Raw genomic sequence first — 12,392 nt, forward strand, 5'->3', positions numbered from 1 at the left:
TATGTACCAAATTTGCAGTGTGCTTAATAAAAATAAGCAATGAGAAGGGTTTGGGGTTTTTTTTACTTCTTTCAAATGGGTTAAAAGATGAAATCTTCAAAAGCACATGTAATTAAGATTACAGAAATGCATGCTAATATTTCAAAGATGCCATCGAAACTCCACTGCATATGAAGAAGAGACGTTAGCTGGCCCATTTTATGAAATCCTGAGCAGTGCTTTTATTTACTTTTTTTACTCAGTTCCAATTTACTTGAATGCAAAAAATGTTTTGTTTGAGTGCCAATCCAAACAAAGTAACTGATTTAGCAGGGCGAGTATGAAACAAGCTTGGTACGATTGAAGTGGCACATACCACAAATAATGAGCGTTGTCTCAGATGCTCCCAAGTCTAAAAAACTGAAGTTCTGGGTTTTTCTGAGAAGCTGCTGAAATGCTTCATATTTTTTCCGAAGAGACCAACTGCAGTGGATTTAGTGTTAATTTAATGCAATTACAATTTTAAAAAGATCCTTAATCTGAATATAAAAGAAAGTGTGTTATTGAAGTTGACTCTGAACTCACAATAGGTATATACTTTTAAATCTGGTTTTATGATCATGTTTCATTCAAGTGCTGTTAGACAACAAAGGAATTGTGTTTCCAAAAAAAGGTTGAGCAGTACTGATTAGCATTGCAAAGTCTGCATTTAACAAGATTAGTTTTTGAACTAAACCAGTATATTTTAATTTTTTATGTGCATGGACCTAACGTACATGGTGAATAACATCTCTTTATAGAATTTTAAGTATTTGAGACACTTTATTGTTTAAAGAAAAGTTGCTGACTTCATCGCAAGTATAGCCTAGTAAAAATGGGGCCTGGAATAGTAAACTGTTGCAGAGCTGAGGCAGAAACTGGTAACCTTCTGACCTCTGACTTTTACTGGAAAATGATATGCAACATAAATTCAGGGGGCCTTTTTTCTTTCAAGTATATATACGTATATATTCTAGTGGTGCTGTTCACAATGCTATAGTTGAAGTGGTGTCAATATGTTCATTAGAGGCCCTTGCTTGCAGAGCAAACTTTAAATCCCTGTTGTTTTTTTTTTAAGGATGAAAAAGCGGCTGCTAAAATAAGCTTTGAACTAAAACATGGTGTTTGAAGGGGCTTTTTGTACTCGGATAGGGCCGATCTTTTCTTAGATGGATGTGCGCGTGTTTATGTGTATATGTGTGTGGACAGAACATCTAGAGGACGGCTTGCCAGCATGTTCCTGAACATCTTAGGCACTTTGGAAATCAAGTTTCTCAGTTCCTGGTGTACTTTTTAAGATTCTCAGGCTTCATTTTCTCCTAAAATGGCATTTTGTTTGTCCAGAGCACCAGTCGTGTCTGATGTTTTATCATTGCCATCCTGGTCTGCTCCTAGCAAGGTGCATGCTGTAACCCTGGTCAGGAAGGGTTCTTGGAAGACATTAGTGATTTTTTCAAGTTCAAGTCCTATTAAATACCCTCAGAAAGACTTGTTGGTGGTGCTTCAACTGGTTCTGAAACTTTTACCGAAATCCTCGAGTACTGTTTATTGAGGCTGGAATCACTGCCAGCACTTGATAGGTGGGTTTCATGAAGAAGACTCATTGCATTAAAACTTCAGGAAAAGAGCACAAAAGCAGGGATTTGCTAACTGGGAGCTCTCAGGTCAAGCTTGGGAAAGGTGTTTTGGAAAGGAGACCCTGCCCGGTGGGTCTCCGTTACTGAAACTTGCCTTCGGGCCTCTTGCCACCTGTGGAAATGGTGTTTTTTTGAGGAATGGGGATGCGGGAAGGGTAGTGGTGGTCTTGCTGAGCCTTGCTTTATGTTTTGTTTGCTCAAAGGCCCCCGAAGGCTGAGATTATTGGGGAATTTCAGTTGTTTAAGCACACCCATGCTTGTACACCTTGTGTAAAATAAAAGTGTAATTTTAGCCTTCCCACATGGGAAAGAAGTAAAATACCATGATCCCAAATAACAAAAGGGAAGAAGAGAAAAAGATAGCAAATACCCATCCTCTTTCCCAACCACATACAAGTTCAAAATGCCGTGATTCGGAGGTTTTTGTTCTGTAGCCTGATGTGGTCAAACTTCTGTGGCAGCACTGTGGTCAAACTCAGGTGTTCACCTGTGCTGGATGCTTTTCTTGGCAGCAGAAGTGGCTGGTGTGGCCATGCTGCTGCGCTGGGGTGGCAGCGAGAGGTTCGGGACCCGCACGTTCATGCTTGTGAGCACAGGAGTTAACTCGAGATGCACGCCTTGTGTGACATATATTCAGTATATTATGGGCTTCCCTATTTTTAGGAGTTTGTAAAAGTTCCTTTTGGTTCCATCTGTCAAGAGCGCGTTTGCCATTTAAAAGAACAAATCTAATCACCAGAAATATAACCCTCTGAAACTGTCTATTTTTAGGGTGTTCCCACAATCAGCTTCTGCTCTTGGGGTAGGTAAAAGCACCTTCTGTGCTGGGCTTGTGGTACCTTCAGCCTGGCTGAAGGTACCACAAGGATGTGAGTGTGAACTTTTCCTTTTCAGAGAGGCACACAGTCTGGAAAGCTTAAGCCTCTTAGCAAGAGTTTGCTCCCTTAGTCCTTAACCCAGACCATGTTAAGGTCTGGTTTTGGACTTCTTAGAAATTTTTCTTCTTTACGTGATTCCTCGCTGCTTTTAATCCTCCAAAAGTGCGTTTTTTTACCTACTTATGTCCCTATGCACTATATATATTGAATTATTAACTTTGAAAACAGGAGAGATGCTCTTTCCTCTGAACATTTGTAAACTTTTTTTAACATTAAAATTTATTTACTTAGGAAATAGTAAGGACTCCCAGCTGCTTCAATCTATTGTAGAAATCTGTATTTAACTGCTAGGGAGCTGTTCTGGGGTCTCGTGCTACTGAACAGCAGGATATGTTATTGCATAGCACGTTGACACAACCTCTTATAAAGGCCCAGTATTGTGTCATCATAGGGGATAGTTCTAGTACAGGAATGCAGAATAATATTATGAAAAAGTCTTGTAGGCTGTTTTCCCATTGCTCTGAACTTATCGTGAAGGGTCTTTGGAGGTCTGTCTCCAAATAGTGTGAAGAGATCTGAATTTACAGAGTGGAGAAATAACTTGCTAAATTCTATTAAAAAAAAAAAAACAACACAAAAAGAGAGAGGCAAGTTCTTAGGTACAGGGAAGTGATGCTGAGCTCATAATAAAACTTCTTTATCTTATTGCATATTCGAATTTCAGAAGATTCCTGTTTGCTGTATTAATAGATCTATTTTGTTTGCTTTTCAAATAGTCAGGCAAGGGTGCTGCTGAACAAAGCCCTTGTACAGTCACTTGTAATCCAGAGTTGGGCTCTTTAATTCCCATGCTTAGTTCTCTTACACAGCTTAAAAGCAGAAGAAAATAAATCCATCAGTGTCTCCTACTCATGCATATTGTTTCTTTCCCCTTTTTTTGTGCAAGCCTCAAAACATTTTTTTAACCTCCAAATAATTGTTGCTCTTCCAAGCTGGGAGTATAAAGCAGCTATATTTCTTTATAAAAATGTATCAATGGCTGCAATGTGTTTGGGTTTTGTTTTCTTGTTTGTTTTTTCAGGCTTTTGTAGGAGTTTGGGCAACCTATAGGCAAAAAGGCAATCGCGTTTGTTATTGCCGGGAATCTCAAGGCAGTTGTTTGGAGGCTGCGAAGGCAGGCGGCAGAGCCAGACGGAGGGGGAGAGAAGGACCACATTATGTTCCAGATGACTGAGCAAGGATTTATATACCGGCTTGCCTATTTTTTTTAATTTTTATTTATTTTTTTTTTAACATGGGAGAAGAAAAGTAATAAGAGCGGGGAGGCGAGGCATTTGAAGCGGTCAGATGGCCGATGACTAATGGGATAGGTGGGCAGGAGCCCGCGGATTGGGTGTCTTAATGAGCACATTTCGCACCGAGTTTGGGCTGCAGTTCCCCTTCACCTTTGCCCTTTATTGACCGAACTGACACTTCATTTTTCACATACTTCCAATTATGGCTGAGCTTAAGTGTTGCCCTGCCTCCTTTCTTTCTTGCCCATGGACGGCTCGAGAGTGGCTGAGGCCACAGAAGATATTTTAATTTGAAAAACTACCATAGCAAGGCAGGTTTAGGGTGTAACCTGAAACTGCTGTCACTTTGCAGTTTCTCCGATGAAAATAAAAGTTTTAATGTTTCTTGTTTAGGGCTTTTTTCCCCACCTTCTCAGTAGCGAGGCAGGGGATTGCGCTGGGTTGGTGAGGGGTGTTTTCCTTGGGTTCAGTCCTTTTTGGCAGTACAGGTGCTGTGGGTGGGAGTCACCCAGGTAAAGAGATAAACCCAAGTAAAAAGTGGTGCCGTGCTTGAACGACGGCTCCTTGTTCGCTCTCAACGTGGTGTCTTCTCAGGGGGCTTCTTGTGGTGCAGTGCCCTGCGATGTACTTTGCCTAATGCTCTCCTTACGGAAAAGCAAAGCATGATTGTGCCTGCACTGCTCAAGCCTTAGACCCGTGTGAATTTGTTGGTTTTGGTAATATTTAGTGCATGAATTTAGGGCAAGGCCTGTTTGTGGGGCTTTGAGAATGACCGAAGATGCTGGTGGGAGAGGCAGGTCTGATGGATGGATGGACAAATCTCCAGTCTGTGGCCTTTACCGGGAGAGCCATGATATATGTGCCACAGCCCAAGCCTGTGTGCATTTCCACATTGGCTTTTACACGCAGAATCCTTCCAGGGCGGAAACGTCTGTTTGCTTTTGCAGGGCTTTGGGGGTTTCGGAGCATGCGGTTTTCCTACCAAATGTGAATTCTGTCAGAAATACTCGGACTAAGTTGCGCTAGCATGGGGTGGGTAGGTTTAAGAACAAAATAGCTGCTGTTAGACCTTAACTTCCCAGCAGCACCACTGGATTTTGCAGCGTGGCTTTTGCTACCGGCTCTGTCACGTGAAGTTTGTGTGAGTAATGAGTGGGCACGTCACCTGCGTGCCAACGGTGATTGCTTTGCATTTAGATACACAGAGAGTATATCAACAACTGTTTACATCCAAACAGAGGCCCCTAAACCACAGAAGTATTTATCTCAAAAAAAAAAAAAAAGTATGAAGTACTACCTACTTTATTATGTAGCCCTCTGGCATAGTAATGGCATGGCATATTTTTACTATAATATGGTAATAAAAGAATATGTAAAAGGCAGACAAAGGTACTGTCTTTTCACTAAGGTGACCCCTGTTACCAAGTAACTGCTTTACTTATGAGCTTATTAAAAACTCAAAAAAAATGAGCTTTTCATACTTCACAGGCATTGATGTGAAAATGAGCTGTCCTGCGAGTAGTTTTCTTGATCATTTTTAGAACAATTGATTAGCCAAAGAGCTGCTGTCATTAGTTGACATTGACTGATAGCAATTTGTCACAAGCTCCGAAGGTCAGCCAGGCAGTGGAAGCTTCAGCTTGTCTTTGATTGACCTTTTCTGATGCCATTATCATGCGATCGGTTAGACTGGATGTGACCCTCGATTGGAAAAGACAGGGCATTAGTCAACAGGGGCTGCTCCCGTTATTTTTTCTGGTGCTTTATGTATTGTGAATCCTGAATTAAGTGTAATAGGCTTGTTTGGAAATGGAGCAGTATCAGTTTTCTTGCCAAGGCTCTACCATCCACTTTTCTTTCCTTGCTTTTCCATCAAGTGGGCAGCTCTTGGTTCGCTTTAAATCAGTGCGAGCACCTGTGCCTCTTCCTTTGATGTGAGATACAAGATATAAAACAACCCCATATTTATTTGAAACCCTTCGTGTAGGTGCGTATTCTTCAGCAGCACCAGCATTCATTATTTTTATCTCCCCAGAATCATGTTTTATTTTTTAACAGTGATTGAGTAGTTGAGGATTATGCTCATAACAACATGATGTCAATTTATCATTCTACTCTAAAGCCGGAGGGCGTGAAACTGTTTCTTTCCTCCTTCTGGTTGGGTATTTTTTTTTGTTTTGGTCTCATCAGCCTGATTCAGCTGTTAAAGTTAGATTTCGGCAGCCTTAAGGCTCCATGCCTTAACTAGGCAGGGTTATGCTTCCAGTATGGTGTATGGGAGAGAGTCCTCGCTTGGAAGCGAGTATCTGTCATGATTCGAGCATCAATCTATTCCCGGTGTCAGGATTTGTTTTAATTGTTCACATTAGCTCCAAACGTCTGTTATTACCAGGCATTTCTCTTTTCGATTTGGCAAAGCTAACTTAAATACTTATAAATGTTGCTTGTTTTGCCTAAACTGTGGGTAACGCAGTCATAAACGAATTCTTTTCCTTGTAAAAAACCTTCCTTCCTCCCATTTGCCTTTCAGGGGAAACCTGAATTTCTCCATCTAAGTACCAACTTGTTTTTCAGGTCAGCCCCCAGAGATAATAAGCAGTTCAAAACCAGCACAACCATTTCAGCACGGTTTAATGTGACTTTCAGTCTTTGCTTAGGAAAAGCTTCCAGCCAGGAGAGGAGCAGAGAGGCGATCACGTCAGGAGGCAGATCCCTCAGGCTGCAGCTATTGCCATCCTTGGCAGAGCGAAAGGAGGGGAAAAAGACTTTGGGAACTGTTTACCTTTAAAGTGGCTATGGAAATACAAATATTCCTGACTTCTCGGGCTGTCTGTAATCAAGCAGCAAAATTCATGTGCTGGAGTCTTTTTTTTTTTTCTTTTTCTTGGCAAGTTTTTCTAAACTGAGAAATATCTATCCCATTAAACATCTGTGTGACTGTAGGCAAGTCTATGTATACATAGATGTGTATGTAAGAACATGGCCCTGACCCTGAACCGAGCGTCCTGTCAGCAGCACAGGGCTTTTGCAGGCCCCAAAGTGTGTCTGCATGGCCCCAGATGTGTTACTGAGGACGAGATATTGAATATGCTGAGCAGGAAACAGTGGTGGAAAATACCACATCGCTTAATCACAGCGTGGACCATTACCTTTAAAAACTCAGGTGTAGAACTGAAGGGCATCTTACTTTCCTCCTTGGTTGGGGTGACCTTGGTTGAGGTTTCGTTGCAAGTAGTTGTAGAAATAGGTTTGAAGTTTTTGGTGTCCAAGATACCTCTTTTTAGCAGTACCTGAATCTTGTGTTTTGAAGATCCCTGATATGATTTGATTGAGAAAAAAATGTTGCTTTATATGTGTTTGTTTGTTGTTGGGTTTTTTGTTTGTTTGTGGGGGGTTTGTTGTTGTTTTGTTTGGTTGGTTTGCTTTTCCCCTATACATCCTGGGCACGCTTCTTTGGCTTGCAGTAGCTCATTGAAACCAATGAGTTTTCCATATGGCTCATATGTTTTTCATCTTGGAGGCATCAGCCCGATTCCCCTTCGCCTCCCCAGGTCGTGGTGGCTTCAGCTGAGCCTTTTGCTCTCTGATGCGGGCAGAGCGCGACTTTCAGGTGTGTATTGTTAACCTCTTTAAATCAGAGGTTAAAAAAGCAGATTCGTGTTCCTGAGGTGGCCTCCACTTTTGAGAAACATTCTATTGCAATGAGTATAAACCTGTAAACACACAGTGTTCCTGGATTAGTGATGCAACAGGGTGTGCCGTTGGGCTGCTTGGCCTAAAACATTTTCCTACCTCTCACATTTAATGCTGAGAGGGGGAATAAAAATAAAGATTACTAAGAACTAAGACTGGAAGAGAAGTCTTTAAAATTATTAGTTGTGCATGGAGAAAGCAGTTGCTTATCCCATAACACAAGAACGAAGAGTAGGTATTCACCCAGTCTCATGGCACAGGGGCTTTCCAGAGCGTTAGCAGGTTTAAAGCAAACAAAAATGGTTTATGTGTTGGGTTAAATTTATTGCTACAGTGTGCTGTGGAGGTCAGCAGGGGACAAAAAGAGATTAGACCAATTCGTGGAAAAATAGGTCCTTCTGTAGCTATTAAAAAAACCCTGGTCCAGATGGAACCTCTGGTGGAGGAAGCTGCTCAAGTACTGATTGTCAAGCATGGCACAGCCGCTCTGTGTAACCCCACTTTCTACTTGGGTTTCCTCAACATCATTATTGCTCCTGGGAGAGACCAACACAAGATCAAGCTACTTGGACTGATCTCCTCTGGTTTAAATATAGATATATATATATTTTTAAAATATTCAATATTATTAAATATATAAATATATAAATTATTAAAAATATATTTTTTTTAAATTCAGAAAATAAGATACTGGATTTTTTGTTTACACAATTTTTGATGGGTCTTGCTAATGCTGGCATGCATTTGTTGGGAAGAAAGTAGACATAGTTTGTATTTTCTCGCCTTTATTACCCCGGTGGTGGGAATAGTTTGACACTATTCATTCAAATTTGACAGGTGATTGCTTCTGTAAATGAATGCACTCCAATCATAATTGTTGCAACAGAATTGTTTGATTACCTGGCAGTAGCCTCTTCCTCTCTGATAGCTTTTGGATCACCTGTTTGCTGAGAGCATTTGACAGTCCTCATGTTTATTACCCAATTGAATGTCAGTAGCAATTGCAGCTAAAGATAAACGAAAATGCAAGTACTTGTTGACCTTGACTTTTTTCCACAAGATATTGGACTTGATGGCTCTATTGCTGTTGAGCTGATAAGAGTTATAAACAGTAGTTGAAGGAAAATGTTTTATTCCCAGAGGAAAATACCACGCTGCTGTGGGAAATGGCATCTGACTAGTGCTCTTTGCCAAATTTGCTTGGTTCACCTTCATTTAGGCTGTGGGAAAATAAAATACAAATTTTCCCTTTTATGACTTTAATATCTCTGCAAACATGAATTCCTGCGCTCTCTGTAAAGTTTTGTTGGCAGACTGCGCCAATAACATACAGCGAGCGCGAGACTTCGCCGTGTTTTATGATGTGCTATAATGAGGATTCACAATTCTTCCTCATTTTCAGGCTGATTTGATAATTACAGGGAGGGAGCAGAGCTTTCTTCTCCTATTCCATGGGAGGCTTAATGTGTCTATAAGCAGCAGAGATTGGGAAATATCTGGCTGCGGGTGTGTGTTGCCGGAGCAGGGCCGCACTGGTGGCAGCGTGGCCTGGGGATGAAGACAAAGTTATAGCAAGGATGGAGGGACAATACTTTGGTAGGTCTTGCTTCCACCTGCTTTTCTGGGCAGGGTCCCAGATAGGTTCCCTGACAGTCTTTTTGAGAGGAGGGGTCCAGCTCAGTGTCACACATCCCACCTGCATCTGGGGAATGGGAGGGATCAGCCTCCTGCTCCAGCAGATCTGGCTGCTAAACTCCCTCTGATATACATATATATATATATCTATATGTATATATATCTTCTTTGTTTCTAATCTTGCTCCAATATGAAACCAGAAGGGAAGACTTCAGTGGAAACAGCAACAGGCAATAGGCTTTGAGATCTTCCAGGATGAAAGTCATTGTATAAAAATAATGTGTAAAGAGGACAAAAGACTGTGGAATTATATTATTTAAAACATAAGTCCTTGTCTCAGCAACTGCTCTGATAAACTCCATACAGTATTGCAGGAGCTTGTAAAAGCACTGAAATGCAGGATTAAGCGGTGCTGTAACAGTTAGCAGAGTCAGACTAGTAATCTTATTGCATTGTATTTTTTTTTAGGTAAGATTAAGCTGGCATTACATTATATGTTTGTGGGCGAGGGGGCATTATTTAAGGGATTAATTAATAGGATCAAGGCTGTAAGATGCTGACGTCATTTTTTTCTAAGCACATAGATGCACGCAGGCTTTTATTTCTTTTATTTTTTAATTTAAATTCATGAATGAGATGTGGACCTTCTCTGGGTGATGGGGGCAGCTCCTGTGGCTTGCAGCGGAGCCACCTGTCACCGTATAATTCATCGGGGACCGCTTCTCGCTGGCCTGGTGACCCAGTAGTCAGAGCCAGGCGAAATACCACAGGGAGAAGGCCGATGTCTCTTCTCCCCGAGCTGGTTGGGGATCGCGGGGCTGTGACTAAGCAAATGCCTGATGCTGCTCTGGCACGTCTTGGAGGGTGTCGTTGGTAAAACCGTCTGAGCTCCCTGGCTTCTCTCTTTAGCCACGATGCCTCCTGCCTTTAGCCTTTGCATCTTGCCTTTGGCACACTTGAGCTTTTAGCTGGTAGGGCTCAGGAGGTGGGAGAGGACACAGGAGAGCCTGGCCGGGGCCATGCCATGGGAGCACTGTCACCTCAGGGCCCTCTGCCACCCCCGGCACTCTGCGCCCTGGGAACTTCCTCATCGCCAGGTGGTATCTCTGGCATTTAATAGTCATAGATGATATATATATATGTTTTATTTTCTTCCTCATGAGCATTGAAAATCTCACACAGAGCTTGCAGGCAGTTTTTTGTGGTTTCTCTTGGCAGAATCATAATGTGAAGGTCTTGGAAAGAACTATAATGTAAGTAAATAAAAATATAGTGGGGACAGCCTTTTCACCTTTGTTTTTCTATGGCTGATCCTGTGCCACAAGACAGCGATGGCCCTTGCAACCCCAATACTGTGTGTCATTTCAGGGCTGCAAATGTATCTTTTGTAGAAGAGGAGGAGAAAACTTACTAGGAGGCACAGGTTATGTCCTCAGAGAAGACCTGAAGGTGGTGGACGTAACCTAACTGATTCTTAAACCTTCCCCCAGCTCTCTGAATAGCAGTTAGTGTCACACAGATGCATGCTAAAAATATTCTGGAGTCTGTAGCGTCCTGATGGACTTCAGAAGAAGTCATATCTTAGCACTCTCTGGTCAGCAATTGAAGGTCATGGAAGCAAGGCTTGTAGGATGGAGAATCTTTTGTTGCTCTCATGGCCATGCCAAGAGGATTTGCTCCCTCCCTGGCACTGCACGGGGGGAGAAACCCTACCGTGGTGCTCTGGCTTGGGTTATAGTCCCTGCACTTCTGCATTGACTGCCTTTGTAAAGCAGTGGAAAGAGATACTGCCACCAGTGTTAACTGAACTGCTTGAAGTGACCTAGTTAAAAATTGTGTTTAAGTTTCTTTCAGGACGCTGTAACTTCAGAGTGTAGCAGCCTCTTAATAAAGAGTAGCGGATCAGGTGTGGGCAAATTGCAGAGGGTGGAAAAGAGGCAACAAAGTGGGGTCGAAATGTTATAGTCATGCTGTAGCTGTACTCCTCTTCCTTTCCCCATCTCTTACTTATCCTCTGCTATCCCTGGCTGTGGTGGTGAAGATGCCCTGGGAGAGGCTTTGGCACAGGATTCTGCCTATTTTCTTTTTTTCTGTATCTGTCTGGAGTGACCCATGCAAATTCTGTGTGAAGCCAGCTGTGTAAAAACAAGAATAGTGGTAATATTAATTCAGTATAACTATCAGATGGACTTGGTCCATGCTATAGTTTTGTGATGGGCTGTAGGTAATGCAGGAGTTTGTTTTGTCAGTTGGTGAGCAGACTGAGCCACAAAATCTTCAAACATCAGTGTATAAATAATCGAAGTTTGTGTGTATATTTGTTGGTATACATGCTTGGATGTGACTACCTTCCTATTTTGTGAACCTGGCAAAAAAGGTGGTAAAATAACCACCCTTGTGAAGTACAGGGCATTTTCAGGACCTTTCCTGTTTCCTTTAGAAAGAGCATTGTGCTAAAATCCTTGGTGTTACAGCTACAAGCAACAAATTAGCAAGCGGAGCTAACATCAGTGTCTCACCACTTATTTAATCCAGCTAAAAAAACCCCTGAGGTGGCCGCAAATTTACCAGATTGAAAAATGGAGTAGTGAGCAGAGAGGGCTGGCATAGCCACATAGTCAGGAAATGGAGAGCTGGTGACTTAGTTTAATTTAATCCAAATAAAGGTAGTGACTTGGCTGAATTTAATCCCAACAAAGTAACCAGCTAACACTCTGCAGCTGCAGCAGGAGGAGCATGTTCGTCATAACAGGGGTGTATCAGCTCTTCACCATGATTAATTGTATGGTATCACTGAAGAGCCAGGTATGCACAGTTATGCAATTTCGCAGCATGGCTTTACATATATAATGTTTTAATATAAATTAGAATTGCCTCATAGAGATGAATTGAAATTCTCTCTGTTACTAATACACAATTTTTATTTACTGTTGCAGTGGGTGAAACGACTGTATTAAACTTAAAAGTGGCTCTCAAGTTGATAAATGCCAACTTGATACTAAGCATATTATACTCAGTTAAAATTAGCAATCAATTTACTTGAATATTGGAGGTTAGCCAGGGATAGATCTGAAGTTGTATTAGGTATATCGTACTGGTCTGAATACATCATACACTGTTGCAAGAGCATTGTGCTAATTTTAGCTTACAAAGAGGATGAAGATAAACTGCCTGCTGCTAGTTTGCCATATGCTATCCTGGTGATAATATTCAAGTAGAAAATATTCTGCAGAGAG

At 41.7% G+C, this 12,392-nt stretch overlaps 1 protein-coding gene across 2 annotated transcripts in view; it reads left to right on the forward strand.

The window, feature by feature from the left end:
• MEIS1 (Meis homeobox 1) overlaps window positions 1-12,392 on the forward strand; it is a gene marked incomplete at its 3' end in the record, with an annotated part of 108,238 nt that overhangs the window by 27,256 nt on the left and 68,590 nt on the right. The window lies entirely within an intron of this gene.

The sequence above is a fragment of the Nesoenas mayeri genome (genome assembly GCF_963082525.1).
Source record: "Nesoenas mayeri genome assembly, chromosome: 3".
In the NCBI taxonomy this organism is placed as follows: domain Eukaryota; kingdom Metazoa; phylum Chordata; class Aves; order Columbiformes; family Columbidae; genus Nesoenas; species Nesoenas mayeri.